General features: G+C 37.1%; 1 pseudogene; it reads left to right on the top strand.

The window, feature by feature from the left end:
• LOC116458389 (chloride intracellular channel protein 4-like) overlaps positions 1–9,687 on the top strand; it is a 36,787-nt pseudogene extending 27,100 nt beyond the window's left edge.
• Positions 9,688–16,867: the final 7,180 nt, after the last annotated feature.

Genomic DNA, 16,867 nt, shown 5'->3' with positions numbered 1-16,867 from the left:
CCATGCTGTTTTGGTTACTGTAGCCTTGTAGTATAGTTTGAAGTCAGGTAGCGTGATGCCTCCAGCTTTGTTCTTTTGGCTTAGGATTGACTTGGCGATGCGGGCTCTTTTTTGGTTCCATATGAACTTTAAAGTAGTTTTTTCCAATTCTGTGAAGAAAGTCATTGGTAGCTTGATGGGGATGGCATTGAATCTATAAATGACCTTGGGCAGTATGGCCATTTTCACAATATTGATTCTTCCAACCCATGAGCATGGAATGTTCTTCCATTTGTTTGTATCCTCTTTTATTTCATTGAGCAGTGGTTTGTAGTTCTCCTTGAAGAGGTCCTTCACATCCCTTGTAAGTTGCTAATCAGCTTAAGGAGATTTTGGGCTGAGACAATGGGGTTTTCTAGATATACAATCATGTCATCTGCAAACAGGGACAATTTGACTTCCTCTTTTCCTAATTGAATACCCTTTATTTCCTTCTCCTGCCTGATTGCCCTGGCCAGAACTTCCAGTACTATGTTGAATAGGAGTGGTGAGAGAGGGCATCCCTGTCTTGTGCCAGTTTTCAAAGGGAATGCTTCCAGTTTTTGCCCATTCAGTATGATATTGGCTGTGGGTTTGTCATAGATAGCTCTTATTATTTTGAGATACGTCCCATCAATACCTAATTTATTGAGAGTTTTTAGCATGAAGGGTTGTTGAATTTTGTCAAAGGTCTTTTCTGCATCTATTGAGATAATCATGTGTTTTTTGTCTTTGGTTCTGTTTATATGCTGGATTACATTTATTGATTTGTGTATGTTGAACCAGCCTTGCATCCCAGGGATGAAGCCCACTTGATTATGGTGGATACACTTTTTGATGTGCTGCTGGATTTGGTTTGCCAGTATTTTATTCAGGATTTTTGCATCAATGTTCATCAAGGATATTGGTCTGAAATTCTCTTTTTTGGTTATGTCTCTGCCAGGCTTTGGTATCAGGATGATGCTGGTCTCATAAAATGTGTTAGGGAGGATTCCCTCTTTTTCTGTTGATTGGAATAGTTTCAGAAGAAATGGTACCAGTTTCTCCTTGTACCTCTGGTAGAATTCGACTGTGAATCCATCAGGTCCTAGACTCTTTTTGGTTGGTAAGCTATTGATTATTGCCACAATTTCAGAGCCTGTTATTGGTCTATTCAGAGACTCAACTTCTTCCTGGTTTAGTCTTGGGAGGGTGTATTTGTCTAGGAATTTATCCATTTCTTCTAGATTTTCTAGTTTATTTACGTAGAGGTGTTTGTAGTATTCTCTGATGGTAGATTGTATTTCTGTGGGATCGGTGGTGATATCCCCTTTTTCATTTTTTATTGCATCTATTTGATTCTTCTCTTTTTTCTTCTTTATTAGTCTTGCTAGAGGTCTATCAGTTTTGTTGATCTTTTCAAAAAACCAGCTCCTGGATTCATTAATTTCTTGAAGGGTTTTTTGTGTCTCTATTTCCTTCAGTTCTGCTCTGATTTTAGTTATTTCTTGCCTTCTGCTAGCTTTTCAATGTGTTTGCTCTTGCTTTTCTAGTTCTTTTAATTGTGATGTTAGGGTATCAATTTTGGATCTTTCCTGCTTTTTCTTGTGGGCATTTAGCGCTATAAATTTCCCTCTACACACTGCTTTGAATGTGTCCCATAGATTCGAGTATGTTGTGTCTTTGTTCTCGTTGGTTTCAAAGAACATCTTTATTTCTGCCTTCATTTCGTTATGTACCCAGTAGTCATTCAGGAGCAGGTTGTTCAGTTTCCATGTAGTAGAGTGGTTTTGAGTGAGATTCTTAATCCTGAGTTCTAGTTTGATTGCACTGTGGTCTGAGAGACAGTTTGTTATAATTTCTGTTCTTTTACATTTGCTGAGGAGAGCTTTACTTCCAACTATGTGGTCAATTTGGAATAGGTGTGGTGTGGTGCTGAAAAAAATGTACATTGTATTGATTTGGGGTGGAGAGTTCTGTAGATGTCTATTAGGTCCACTTTGTGCAGAGCTGAGTTCAATTCCTGGATATCCTTGTTAACTTTCTGTCTCGTTGATCTGTCTAATGTTGACAGTGGGGTGTTAAAATCTCCCATTATCATTATGTGGAAGTTTAAGTCCCTTTGTAGGTCACTCAGGACTTGCTTTATGAATCTGTGTGCTCCTGTGTTGGGTGCATATCTATTTAGGATAGCCCTTCTTGTTGAATTGATCCCTTTGCCATTATGTGATGGCCTTCTTTGTCTCTTTTGATCTTTGTTGGTTTAAAGTCTATTTTATCAGAGACTAGAATTGCAATCCCTGCCTTTTTTTGTTTACCATTTGCTTGATAAATCTTCCTCCATCCCTTTATTTTGAGTCTGTGTGTGTCTCTACACGTGCGATGGGTTTCCTGAATACAGCACACTGATAGGTCTTGACTCCTTATCCAGTTTTCCAGTCTGTGTCTTTTAATTGGGGCATTTAGACCATTTACATTTAAAGTTAATATTGTTATGTGTGAATTTGATCCTGTCATTATGATGTTAGTTGGTTATTTTGCTCGTTAATTGATGCAGTTTCTTCCTAGCATGGATGGTCTTTACAATTTGCCATGTTTTTACAGTGGCTGGTACTGGTTGTTCCTTTCCATGTTTAGTGCTTCCTTCAGGAGCTCTTTTAGGGCAGGCCTGGTGGTGACAAAATCACTCAGCATTTGCTTCTCTGTAAAGGATTTTACTTCTCCTTCACTTATGAAGCTTAGTTTGGCTGGATAGGAAATTCTGGGTTGAAAATTCTTTTCTTTATGAATGTTGAATATCGGCTCCCACTCTCTTCTGGCTTGTAGAGTTTCTGCCAAGACATCAGCTGTTAGTCTGATGGGCTTCCCTTTGTGGGTAACCCGACCTTTCTCTCTGGCCGCCCTTAACATTTTTTCCTTCATTTCAACTTTGGTGAATCTGATGATTATGTATCTTGGTGTTGCTCTTCTTGAGGAGTATCTTTGTGGCATTCTCTGTATTTCCTGAATCTGAATGTTGGCCTGCCTTGCTAGATTGGGGAAGTTCTCCTGGATAGTATCTTGCAGAGTGTTTTCCAACTTGGTTCCATTCTCCCCGTCATTTTCAGGTACACCAATCAGACGTAGGTTTGGTCTTTTCACATAGTCTGAAATTTCTTGGAGGCTTTGTTCGTTTCTTTTTATTCTTTTTCTCTAAACTTCCCTTTTCACTTCATTCCATTCATTTCATCTTCCATCACTGATACCCTTTCTTCCAGTTGATCGCATTGGCTACCGAGGCTTCTGCAATCTTTGCGTAGTTCTCAAAACTTGGCTTTCAGCTCCATCAGCTCCTTTAAGCCCTTCTCTTCATTGGTTATTCTAGTTATCCATTCGTCTATTTTTTTTTCAAATTTTTTAACTTCTTTGCTATTGTTTTGAATTTCCTCCCGTAGCTCGGAGTAGTTTGATCGTCTAAAGCCTTCTTCTCTCAACTCATCAAAGTCATTCTCTGTCCAGCTTTGTTCCATTGCTGGTGAGGAACTGCATTCCTTTGGAGGAGGAGAGGTGCTCTGCTTTTTAGAGTTTCCAGTTTTTCTGCTCTTTTTTTCCCCATCTTTGTGGTTTTATCTACTTTTGGTCTTTGATGATGGTGATGTACAGATGGGTTTTTGGTGTGGATGTCCTTTCTGTTTGTTAGTTTTCCTTCTACCAGACAGGACCCTCAGCTGCAGGTCTGTTGGAGTTTGCTAGAGGTCCACTCCAGACCCTGTTTTGCTGGGTGTCAGCAGCGGTGGCTGCAGAACAGCGGATTTTTGTGAGACCAGAAATTCAGCTGTCTGATAGTTCCTCTGGAATTTTTGTCTCAGAGGAGTACCTGGCTGAGTGAGGTGTCAGTCTGTCCCTACTGGGGGGTGCCTCCCAGTTAGGCTGCTCGGGGGTCCGGGACCCACTTTAGGAGGCAGTCTGCCCATTCTCAGATCTCCGGCTGCATGCTGGGAGAACCACTACTCTCTTCAAAGCTGTCAGACAGGGACATTTAAGTCTACAGAGGTTCCTGCTGAATTTTTGTTTGTCTGTGCCCTGCCCCTAGAGGTGGAGCCTACAGAGGCAAGCAGGCCTCCTTGAGCTGTGGTGGGCTCCACCCAGTTCGAGCTTCCTAGCTGCTTTGTTTACCTTAGCAAGCCTGGGCAATGGCGGGCGCCCCTCCCCCAGCCTCGCTGCTGCCTTGCAGTTTGATCTCAGACTGCTGTGCTAGCAATCAGCAAGACTCCATGGGCATAGGAGCCTCTGAGCCAGGTGCGGGACAGAATCTCCTGGTGTGCCGTTTTCCAAGCCCGTTGGAAAAGTGCAGTATTAGGGTGGGACTGACCCGATTTTCCAGGTGCCATCTGTTACTCCTTTCTTTGACTAGGAAAGGGAACTCCCTGACCCCTTGTGCTTCCCAAGTGAGGCAATGCCTCGCCCTGCTTCAGCTCATGCACAGTGTGCTGCACCGACTGTCCTGCACCCACTGTTTGGCACTCCCTAGTGAGATGAACCTGGTACCTCAAACGGAAATGCGGAAATCACCTGTCTTCTGTGTTGCTCACACTGGGAGTTGTAGACTGGAGCTGTTCCTATTCAGCCATCTTGGGTTCATAGCCTTTTTTTTTCTTTTTTAAGATGGAGTCTGACTCTGTCACCCAGGGTGAAGTGCAGTGGCACAATCTCAGCTCACTGCAACCTCCACCTTCCAGGGTCAAGTGATTCTCATATCTCAGCCTCCCGGGTAGCTGAGATTACAGGTGTATGCCACAATGCTTGTCTGATTTTTGTATTTTTAGTACAGACAGGGTTTCACCATGCTGGCCAGTTTGGCCTTGAACTCCTGGCCTCAGGTGATCTACCTGCCTCAGCCTCCCAAAGTGCTGGGATTACAGGCATGAACCACCGCATCTGGCCCAAACTAAAATGTTGGTACGAAGTAAAGGAAATGATCAACTAAATGAGAAAGCAGCCTATGGAATGGGAAAAATATTTGCAAACTACGTATCTGGTAGGGGAATAGTGCCCAAAATATATAGTGAATTTATACAATTTAATAGTAAAAAAACAAGTAATCAAATTTTAAAAATACACAAAATACCCGATTAGACATTTTTTTCCAAAGAAGACACACAAATGGCCAAAAGGTACATGAAAAAGTGCTCTACTTCACTAATCATCAGGGAAATGCAAATCAAAACCACAATGACATATTGCCTTACACCTGTTAGGATGGCTGTTTTCAAAAAGTCAAGTGATAACAAGTGTTGGCAATGGTGTGAAATAAAGGGAAGAGTTGTACATTGTTGGTAGGAATGTAAATTGGTACAACCATAATGGAAAACATTATGGAGGTTCCTCAAAAAACTGAAAATAGAACTGCCATATGATCCAGCAATTCCACTTCTGGATATATATTCAAAAGAAATCAAAATCAGCATCTTGAAGAGATAGCTGCACTCCCATGTTCATTGCAGCATTATTCATAATGGCCAATATATGAAAACAACCTAAGTTTTCCTCAGTAGTTGAATATATAAAGAAAATGTGGTGCATATATACAATGAAATATTACTTGCCGTAAGAAAAAAGGAAATTCTGCTGTTTAGGACAATATGGTGAACCTAAACAACATTATGGTAAGTGAAATAAGCCAGACACAGAAAGATAAGTACTGCATGATCTCACTTTATATAGGATCTGAAGAAGTTAACTCACAGAAACAGAGTAAAATGGTGGTCTCCAAGGGCTAGACATTGAGGGAAATGAAGGAATTTTGTTCCAAGGGTACAAATTTTAGTTATAAGATGAATGAGTTCTGGAGATTTGATAGCATAATGATTATAGTTAATAACAATGCACTGTAAACTCAAAATTTACTAATAGATCTTAACTGTTCTCACCACACACACAAAAGGTAACTATATGAGGTAATAGATACATTAATGAGCTTGAGTGTGGTAGTCACTTCACAATGTATACACGTATCAAAACATCGCATGATACATCTTAAATATAAACAATTTTTATTTGTCAATATGTATTTGATAGGGAAAAAAAAATTCAGTGAACTGTGGAAGCAATGAGGACTATAGGAATAAAAATTACAGAAAGGAAGTAAGTTTTTAGCTGTGAGCTGGGAATTTGCATCTGCTTGGGGTCATTCTAAACCCGATTACAGCTTTGGAATCTGAAATAGGATAAACCTACAGACAGACAGGATCCTTATGAAAGACGAAAAAACAAGAGGAATTTTTGATGGTCCCACCATGAAGAGTCAAAAAGTTGGAGCACTGGAGAATCATTCAGAGACAATTTATCCTTCCATATTTTTTTGTTAAATACTGAAGCTGTGATAGATAGGAGGTAAAAACAACTAGCCAATGCTTCAGAAAAGTAGAGCTGAATTTCGTGCAGTCTCACAGGATTAATGAACAAAAGACCCATTTAAAGAAGAATCCATGGGAAAAACAGGGAGGAGTGTAAAGTTCTCCAGGGAGTGGCGAAGCAACTGAAGATTTCTTACCATTTTTCCATGAGGATAGTTGCTGATCTGGACCTTAATAGAGGCTGAGAATCATGATCAGGACTTGCTAGATGGCTGTTTACCAGGAACAAGAATTTATGAGAATTTGGCATTCCCTGTATAAGGTTAGGAGGACAAAATACAATTAGGTTATTTTGCCTTGACTTTCAAATTCATAGAGGTGTAATAATAAAATATATATTCGTTCGTGCCTGGCTTCTTTTGTGCAACCTAGTGTTTTAGAGATTTATTACATTATTTATTGTATCAGCAGTTTGTTCTTTTTAATATGATTGTGCAGTGTTACTTTGTATGAATATACCACAATTTGTTTATCTTTTCTGCTGTTGGACATTTGCATTGTTTCTAGGTGTTAGCTATTATGAATTAAGCTCTATTAGGGTATTGTACATGTTCTTTGTGTTTATATGCCCAGATTTATCTGAGTATGCACTTAGAGGAATTGCTATGTGACATAGTAGTCTATGTTTTATTTCAGTAGATAATGTCAAAGAGTTTTCTAAAATGATTGTAAAAATGTTCCCTCCCACCAGCAAAATTCTACGCATTTTCACTGACACTTAGTATTCATTATTTTTTACTTAAACATTCTGGTGAATGTGTAATTATAATCTTAGTTTGAATTTAATTTGCATTTTCCTGATGAGTAATGATAGTAATGTAGTTGAGTTCCTTTTCATATATCTTTGGTTTGAATATCCTACTTTGTGAATTACCTGATCATCTCTGCCATTTTAAAATTTGGATTGTTTACCTCTTCCTGATTGTTTTGTAGGAGTGTATTATGCATTCTGGATATAAGCCTTTTACCAGATTCTTGTATTGTAAATATTCTTTTCCAGTCTGTGGCTTGCTTATTCAGTTCTTAATCATGATTTTGAGAAACAAAAGTTTTTAATTTTAGTGTAATTCAGTTGTGTTTTATATTTGTTGTCATTGCTTTTCCTGTTTAAGAAACCTTTGCCTAAACCTAAGTCAGGAATATATTGTTTTCTTTTTTTCCCACACAAGTTTGACTGCTTTAATTTTAGATTTAGGTCTAAGATCAAATTCACATTTATATTTAAGAATGGTATGAAGTAAGTCTCAAGGTTCATAATTTTTCCATATAGATAACCAAACATTCTAGTGTCACTTATAGAAAAGTCCATCCTCTTGGCCAGGCACGGTGGCTCACGCTTGTAATCCCAGCACTTTGGGAGGCCGAGGCAGGCAGATCACGAGGTCAGGAGATCGAGACCACGGTGAAACCCCGTCTCTACTAAAAAATACAAAAAAAAAAAAATTAGCCGGGCGTGGTGGCGGGCGCCTGTAGTCCCAGCTACTCGGAGAGGCTGAGGCAGGAGAATGGCGTGAACCCGGGAGGCGGAGCTTGCAGTGAGCCGAGATTGCGCCACTGCACTCCAGCCTGGGTGACAGAGCGAGACTCCATCTCAAAAAAAAAAAAAAAAAAAGAAAAGAAAAGAAAACTCCATTCTCTTTTGCACTAATTAGGTGACTATATTGGAGTGACTGTAAATATGTGGGTATATTTCTAGGTTTTCTTTTCTGTCCATTGGTCTATTTGTCTAACTGCACAATTAACTCTTCAATTAATATAACTTTATCATGTCTTGAAATTGGGAATATAAGACCTCTAATGTTGTTCTTTGTCATTTAAGATTGTCTTAGCTTTTGGGGGGAACTTTTGTTTCTATATAAGTTTTATGATCAGCTCATCAATCTACACCAAAAAAATTGCTGACATGTTGATTGCAACTATATTAAATTTATAGATCAATATTTAGTAATTTGGCATCTTAAGAATATTGAACTTTCATAAACTTTGTAATGTTTTAAGTATTCTTTAGTTTCTCCAAATAACATTTCAACATTTTTAGAATAAAAGTCTTGTATATCTTTTACTGCATCATTACTATGTGAATTTTTATGAAATTATTAATCATATTTAAAATTTTTATTTATAATTGTTTATTGTTGGCATATACAAACACAGATAAATTTTCTACTTTAACCTTGGATCCACCCAACTTCTTTAATCCATTTTTGAATTATAATGGTTTGTAGATTATTTTGAATTTTCTACATACAATTACATCATCTTAGAATAAAAATTTACTCTTTCTATATTATTACGTATTACCACAATAATACTACATAGAAAGTTGACTTTAAACTCACTCTTCTAATAATAAATTATTCAGATTGTGAATTTGAAAATCAGAGATTTAGGTTTGGTGGGATTTTTGTTTGTTTGGTTTGTATTTTGTTTGTTTGTGTCTTCCTGAGCTACATTTTATGTCTACAGTTGGCTGGCTATGCAGTGAAGCTCTGTATGTCCCACATTCATTCTTCAGAATAACTTGGGCAAGTTCTCATGGTGAAAGTAGAGGTGCAAAGGTAAACAAGTCCAATTATGTAAGTATGTGCGAAGTCTCTATTTGTGTCTTGTTTACTAGCAGCACATGGCCAAAGCTATGAATCACAACGCTAAGGGCTGAGTAAAATTTCCTGCCCAGACTTGGACAGTGCTTGAAAGTTATATATGAAAAGAACAGATATAAAGAGGGGGGAAAGAATTTGGGCTGAAATTCAATCTATCACACTTTCCCAACCTCATAGCTCATATTTCTTTTTGTTTGATGAGTTAGTTCATCAGTACAATGCTGATAGACTGATAGTAAACATTTATGTCTTGTTTCTATATGTAATAGGAAGGATCTGGAGTACATTTTTGATGAATATAAAATTTTAAGTTTACGGTTTTCTTCTTTCAGCTCTTCAAGCATTTTTTCCTACTGTCTAATGAACAGTCTGTATTAATTTTAGTTTTGTTCCTGTCTTTATAACTTTACCTATTCTCTCCTTTTCAAAATAAACTGTTAATTTTAGAGCTATTTTAGATTTACAGAAAAATTGTGAAGAGAGTACAGAGTTGCCATTACCCCCATAAATGCAGGTTTTCCTATTATAACATCGTACATTAGTGTGGTAAATTTGTTACAATTAATTAAGCAATATTTATACATTAGTATTAAATACATCCATATTCTATTCAGATTTTGTTCATAATGTTCTTTTTTGTTCCAGGATTTCATCTGAATACCAAATTACTTTTGGTCATCATGTCTTCTTAAGCTCCTCTTGGCTGTGACACTCTCAGACAAGAATTTTGATAGTCATGTTTTTATAACCTTGACAGTTTTCTAGAGTACAGTCCGGTATTTCCCGCAATGAGAGTTGTATGATGCTCTCCCATAATTAGACTGGGATGATGGGGATACATGGAGGGAAGGCACAGAAGTAAGGCATGGAGGTAAAGCATCGTGGAAAAGCTATTTTATCACAGTATGCCAAGTGTACATAACATTGTAGATGTAAACCATTATTACCTGGCTGAGGTAGCAATTGCAGATTTCCTTACTGTAAAGTTATTCTTTTTCCTCCCTTGTTATACAGCACCAATTGGAAGCAAGTCACTATGCATAATTCACAATTGAGTAATAAAGATTTATGCTTCACCTCTTTGAAGGTAGAGTATCTACATATATTATTTCACATTCTTCTCTATTTGCTCAGTCATTTATTCATATCAATGTGGATTCATGGATAATTACATGGGTACTTTATACTTTGGCTTATAATACAATACCACCTTTTATTTTACTGTGCAGATGGTTCCAGCTTTGGACAATGGGAGCTCTTTCAAGTGACTCTTAGTCCCTTTGACATAATACATCATTGTGTTTAGTATGTTTGTTTCACTTTTTAAATTTTTCTTCATTTTCAAACACTATAAGATGCCAAAGGCCGGGCGTGGTGGCTCACGCTTGTAATCCCAGCACTTTGGGAGGCCAAGGTGGGCGGATCACGAGGTCAGGAGACGGAGACCACGGTGAAACCCCGTCTCTACTAAAAATACAAAAAATTAGCCGGGCGTGGTGGCGGGCGCCTGTAGTCCCAGCTACTCGGAGAGGCTGAGGCAGGAGAATGGCGGGAACCCAGAAGGCGGAGCTTGCAGTGAGCCGAGATTGCGCCACTACACTCCAGTCTGGGCGACAGAGCGAGACTCCGTCTCAAAAAAAAAAAGATGCCAAAAACTCATCTTGCATATTAACTGCCCAAGTCTTAGAATTAGATATTTCTCTAAGAAGCCCTGATTTCTTTTGTTGGTAGTATGAGTCCTCCAACTTTGTTCTTCTTCATTATTAGGTTGACTATTTATTCTAGGTCTTTTATGTTCTCATATAAACTTTAGAACAAATTTTCTACTTTTTCCATTAAAGCCTTTAATATATTAATTATAGTTCATTTTAATCCCCTCTCTGATAATTTCATTGTCAACTTTATATCTGAATCTGGTTTTGATACTTTTTTACTCTTCAGAATCTGTTCGTTCTTGCCTTTTGCCATGTTTAAAGTCAGACATGATATATCAGGTAATAAAAACTGAAGTACACTTTTAGTGTAAAGGTTTTTGTTAATCTGGGTGCTTTAAACTGTATTTAATATCTGATGGGCTATGGTTAATGTGTATGTGTCTGCAGGTGTCAGAGGTTTCAAATTCCTCCAGTGTCCTTATTTTTGTCTCACTGGTTGACTTGGGCTTCCCTCAGTATTCCTCCTCAAAGAATCTTTGTCTCACAACACTTTTAGCTGAAATACAATGTTACTATTTTAGAGCCCTGTTTTTTTGGTGGTAAGTTGTGAAGGAGAGGGAAGCATTCTATAATATTAAGATTAGGCCGGGCGCGGTGGCTCACGCTTGTAATCCCAGCACTTTGGGAGGCCGAGGCGGGCGGATCACGAGGTCAGGAGATCGAGACCACGGTGAAACCCCGTCTCTACTAAAAATACAAAAAAATTAGCCGGGCGTGGTGGTGGGTGCCTGTAGTCCCAGCTACTCGGAGAGGCTGAGGCAGGAGAATGGCGTGAACCCGGGAGGCGGAGCTTGCAGTGAGCCGAGAGTGCGCCACTGCACTCCAGCCTGGGCGACAGAGCAAGACCCCGTCTCAAAAAAAAAAAAAAAAAAAAAAAGATTAAATTTTGCTATTTTATTGGGCCTGTGCTCCTGGGCTCTGACCTTCACAAGTGTATCTTAGATTCCTTCTTTCACTGTGCATGAAACAGGAAGGCTCAAGAGGGTTGGAGTGAGAGTAAGCCCATTCCTCCAAGTAGGATAAAGCTATGGCAAAGCTTTACTTGTGGACAGTAGGCGTTTGTAATAGAAGAATGCTGTTAGCTTATTTCTTTTTCCCTTCTTCTGCTAGAGCCACAAAAGGATCTTTTTCAGATCTTCACTGTGAGGTCGTGGTAGGGTTCCTGGAGGTAAGACCACAATGTTCCACCTGCCCTTCCACTCCCCCTGCCTATTGCAGCCCCAGCAGTTTCTCATTCTTAAACTCATCTGCAATCAGCCTTCAACATTTCATCAAAATGACCAATTAAGTGTATTTATCAATTTATGGCTTCAGTGGTTTTCACTCCAGGTAAGAAGATTTGCACTGTGACTCTTGATTCACCTGTCTCTCTACATTTTGTGGTGGTAAATTATCCTGCAAACTTTCTTCTCTAATGAGTCCAAGAAAACTCATTGATTTTCAGTTTGTTCCATTTTTTCTTTGATGTAGAGATGAGAGTCACAACTTCCAAACTCCACGTAGGAGCTGAAGTCAGAAGTCTTTATTGCTTTAAAGATTTTGTAGCACTGTTTTCTAGCAATTTGATTATGGCACTGCTTAATGTGGTTTTCACTGTGTTTATCCTCCTTGGAGTTTAGTAAAATTATTAAATAAGTAAGGTTGGAGTTTTATTTAAACTTGGAAACGATAGATGTTATTTTCTTCAAAAATTTTATGCTTCTCTTCCCTTTTTCTTGTATTCTAAAGACCCATATGTTAGACCATCTGATACTACATACACTTGAAGCTCTGTACAATTTTTTCAGTCTTTTTTTCTTATTTTTGCAGTATCTATTCTAATGTTAAAGGTATCCAGTAAATTTTTTATTTTATTTTTTCACTCTAGAAGTTCTACTTTGTCCTTTTAAAATATTTTTTATTTTCCTTTATTATTTTCTTGTATAACTTTACATTTTGAGCACATTAAACATAATACTTGTTTTACAGTCTTTCTGTGATAATTTCATTGTTTGATTTTCTACTGGGTAAGGCTCACATATTTCCACTTCTTGTCGTCATTATACCTATTTTACGGGAATTGCAATATTTTGAATGTATGTTGCCGTGTGTTAGGTCTGTTGTCTTCCTTTAAAATGTTGGATTTTGTACAGGCATGCAGCTGTTACTTGTGGATCAATTTGATTACTTCCAGGCTTATTTTAAAGCCTTTTGTAAGAGCTCATTTGGAATAGTTCTTACTCTGGGGATGGGTGATCCCTACTACCATACTATAGTTCTTTCTGGTTTCTACTGAATGTACTGAGTGATCAACAAATGTTCACTCTGCCTTTCCAGAGCTCAGGTGGCTCACAGCACTATGGAAGCTGAGAAGTTTTTACCTTTCTGCTTACTCGGGGTCGTTTCATTAATCGTAAAGTTCCACCTCATCCATGCATAGCTTAGTATTCAAGGCGATCCCTGTACAGATTCCTAGGGCTTGTTTCCTTAGTAATTCCCTCCTCTCTACAGCATCTCCCCAGTTTTTAGTCATTTCACCCTCCCTCAAATCTCATCCCTGTTTTCTCAACTCAACAAATCCACTGCACTCTATTTGTCGTCCATTTAATATCATGGTTAAGCGTGGTTGAGAATTTTCCTCTAAAAATAAAGCTAGTGGGATCCCGGGGCTCACCCTGCTTATGTGGCTTCTCTCAGTGACTACAGTCTTTGCTGCTTGCTGTCCAAATTCTAAAAAAAATTTTGTCCTGTATTTGTTCAGCTTTTTAATTGTTTTGGTGGGAAGGTAAATTCAACCATTTTACTTCATAATGCCCATAAGCTAATTTTTACTTTATGTGCTGCCAAAGTGAACACTCCAGAAGCTAATTTTAAAATCAAACTTAAGTAAAAATAAAGGAATTATTGACCATCAGCTAAATATTTCTTTACTATATGAGGTTCTGTCTTAAAAGCAATTTTCTCCCTAAGGTAAGAAATGAGATTATGAAGAACAGTAAGTGGTTGTAATCTCTTTTCTTTTTTCTTTTTTAATATGGTGTTTCAAATTTAAACAATATCTCTTCACTTTTATATGAAAAATAAGGACATTAGATCCTTTGCCTCATGCCCTTAGTTTTTTTATTCCATTTTATATGTTTTATAACATTAACTTTGATTATATAGCCACAACTTAAGAAATTATCTTGTATCTGTTCTCTATTTAAATGGAATCACATGTCATCTACAATCATTTTATCATGGCTTTCCATTCCACTATTATTTTGACTTCTTATTTACCTTTTAATTAGCTCAAATTTATCACTCCTGGGTTTTTGTTTTGTTTTATTGTTTATAAGAAAGATTCATGCTATATTACTCATTATTATTCATGGGGTTTTTTATAGTTGAGCATCTACAACTTTATCCTCACACCAGAATGAGGTTTGAGCTGGGTATAATATTGGATCACAATTGGTTTTCTTTAGAACTTGGTAAATACTGCTTTTTCATTTGACATTGATGGTTTCTATGGTGAATCTGATGCCAGTCTGATTTATCCCTTGGTTAATTAATTTCTTCTAAACCGCAGCTTAACCGAAACATCTTGATGTTGTGTGTCTGATTTTATTTTTTTTAAATACTGTACTTTTTTATTTACAGATACAGTTCTTTCTTTACTATAGGAGAAATTATCTTAAGTATTTAAATGTATCTGCGATTTTATTTGATGACTTTTCTACTTCAAACGTAACTATTTTCATTAGGCTTATCTATATTCTGGATTTATTAGGTTCTCTCTGAATGGCCTAATTGATTTGCCTTCTTTATCTACACTGGTTAGAGTTATTCCAAACTTTTTCTCTATGATGAGAATTTCAGAAGTAACTAAAGTTTTGGCTGTGTTTATTGGTCAGTTTGAGATTATTGTTCTTTAGTGATTTTCTATGTTTTTGCAAGTCTGCAATCTCAATTAAATATACCTTTCAATGCTATGCTTAAAGTCTAAGCTTACTAAATTAGTCATACCAAATTGTTCTTCATTTTGAAGTGATTGGGTATAACTCTTGATTCGTAAATATTTTCTTCAGTGCTGTGTACTTCGTCTACCTTTTGCATACTATGCTCTTTCTATTTGTTCTTATTTGATACTTATGAAGCACAACTGCCACACCATTTTTTTCTTATATTGCTCACTTTTGGGCAGCAGTTTTCAGATTCTCTCTTCTCATATTTTTTTTTTTTACATCTCTCAAGAGAGATGTAAAAACATTTCCTTGAAATAAACATTAAATTTTAGGTTGTTATTTTGTGTAGTATTTCCCCTTGTATAGCCTAATGGTGGTGGACTGTGGAAAGACTTTACCAAGAAAAGATGAGTTGAAATGTAAGCATTTATTTTTAGAATATCTTAAATCCATTCTAATTGTTTTTGTTTGTTTGTTTTGTTTATTAATGTCCTGTACCAAGATTTAGTTCATCTACTCTGGGGGGAAAATTCCATAACTGTGAGAGAACATTTTCAAGCATGGATTATTTCTGTAGCTTTGTATGTTAAGTCTAAGACTACAGTTTTGTCAAGGAAACATAGTCCCATGGTTTACTTCTCCCCCTTCTCTACCTCCCTCCATCTCTCAGAACTATTCCTTTATATCATTATGTTAAACATATAAAAAGACTGTGGTTTTTTGAAAATGGCACTTGATTGTGAAACAAGAGCTCTAATTTGAAGACCTGCTTTTGACACTAGCTATGTGACCTGCAGCAAATTTCATTCTCATCTGGAAAATGTTTGCAGAGGAAGGTGGTGAGAGTAAAGTGATTTGAACAATATGATTTCCACAGTTCAGTTTAGCTGTAGTGTTCAATAACTGTGAATTTCTGGACCTCCTGAGTAATGGCTAAATATAAAGTTGGCTCTATAAAAACTTATGTGGGTAAAAAATTTGCAAAGAAGTAAATATAATATTCGTATGTATTATCTGCATGATAGTAAATTTCTTGGTATTTATAGGTATCTGAGTATGTTCAGATACCCCGTAGCAGCCTTAAATATTGGAGCTTTCATTCATATATATATATAGACAAAATGAAGTGGGAAACTGAGGAACTATCTGATAATTTAGCCTCGCTAATAGTTTTACCTTAAACATAAGCAAATGGGCTTTGGAGAATATTACTTTGTAAGAAAACCACTTGAGTTTCCATGTATACACAAAGTTGAGGACTACAAATAAGCTAATAGACAATGTTTGGTTAGGGTAAGGAGCAAGGCAAACTACCTCACAGCCAGATAATTTTTGCCTTGATTGACATCTGTATACCTCTTTCTTGGCATTTTGCTTCAGGTTTTAAAATGGATTTCTCTTTTTACTAGCCTGCTCCTTTAGAGTGATGGACACCGTGTTGTAAATGAATCCTTTGTGCAGGTTCTTTTGAAAAAAGCTCCACATTACTTTGCATTTAGGAATAATAAAAAGCGGGATTTGGGAGCTTGCTTTTATCATGCGGTAGTGGCATCATACCATATTCCCAGTCTGATCATGCATGAGTGACTTAAGTGGAAGATTTATTATGGGGAATATTTTCCTTACTTAAAACACTCTCTCTATTCTTACAGCAAAAGAGTAAGATATGGTTCTATTTATAAACAAGTGAAGCATAATATCTGCAATACATCATGTAAAGGTATAATCACTGTCAAAGTGCCAAGGTACCATCACAGAAAGTGACTGCTGTAATTGACAGAGATGGTGATCAGGCTCCAGAACCATTTGCCGATTGCATATTCATGAATCCACTTTGTAATATGCTACAGTTCCTCTGTGAGTTATTCTAAATGGATGTTTAAACATCACTAGACTGACACTATGTATTTTGAAATTTGCAAGTTTAATCTTTAACACCTTTCTTTCTGCTTTGTCTCAGAATGTCTAACTCATGAAATTGGAACTTAGCTAAGGGCCTGAATAGGAGGTTTGTATGTATCTGCCATTGTCACAGTATAGTCAGATAAATTCAGCTCTTTTTATGAATTCAGTCCTTAAATTCTTTTTGCAACCTTAAAGTAAACATTGGCAGTCAGTTAAAACTAACTTCTAAATGCAATGGTTTTCTTATCAGCCGCTTTACAAGGAAAATTTAATTTAATTTATTTTATTTTATTTTATTTTTGAGATGGAGTCTCGCTCTGTTGCCC

Source organism: Hylobates moloch, unplaced genomic scaffold (assembly GCF_009828535.3).
Source record: "Hylobates moloch isolate HMO894 unplaced genomic scaffold, HMol_V3 SCAFFOLD_19, whole genome shotgun sequence".
Taxonomy (NCBI): Eukaryota; Metazoa; Chordata; class Mammalia; order Primates; family Hylobatidae; genus Hylobates; species Hylobates moloch.
This window is presented reverse-complemented; position numbering and strand designations above follow the sequence as displayed.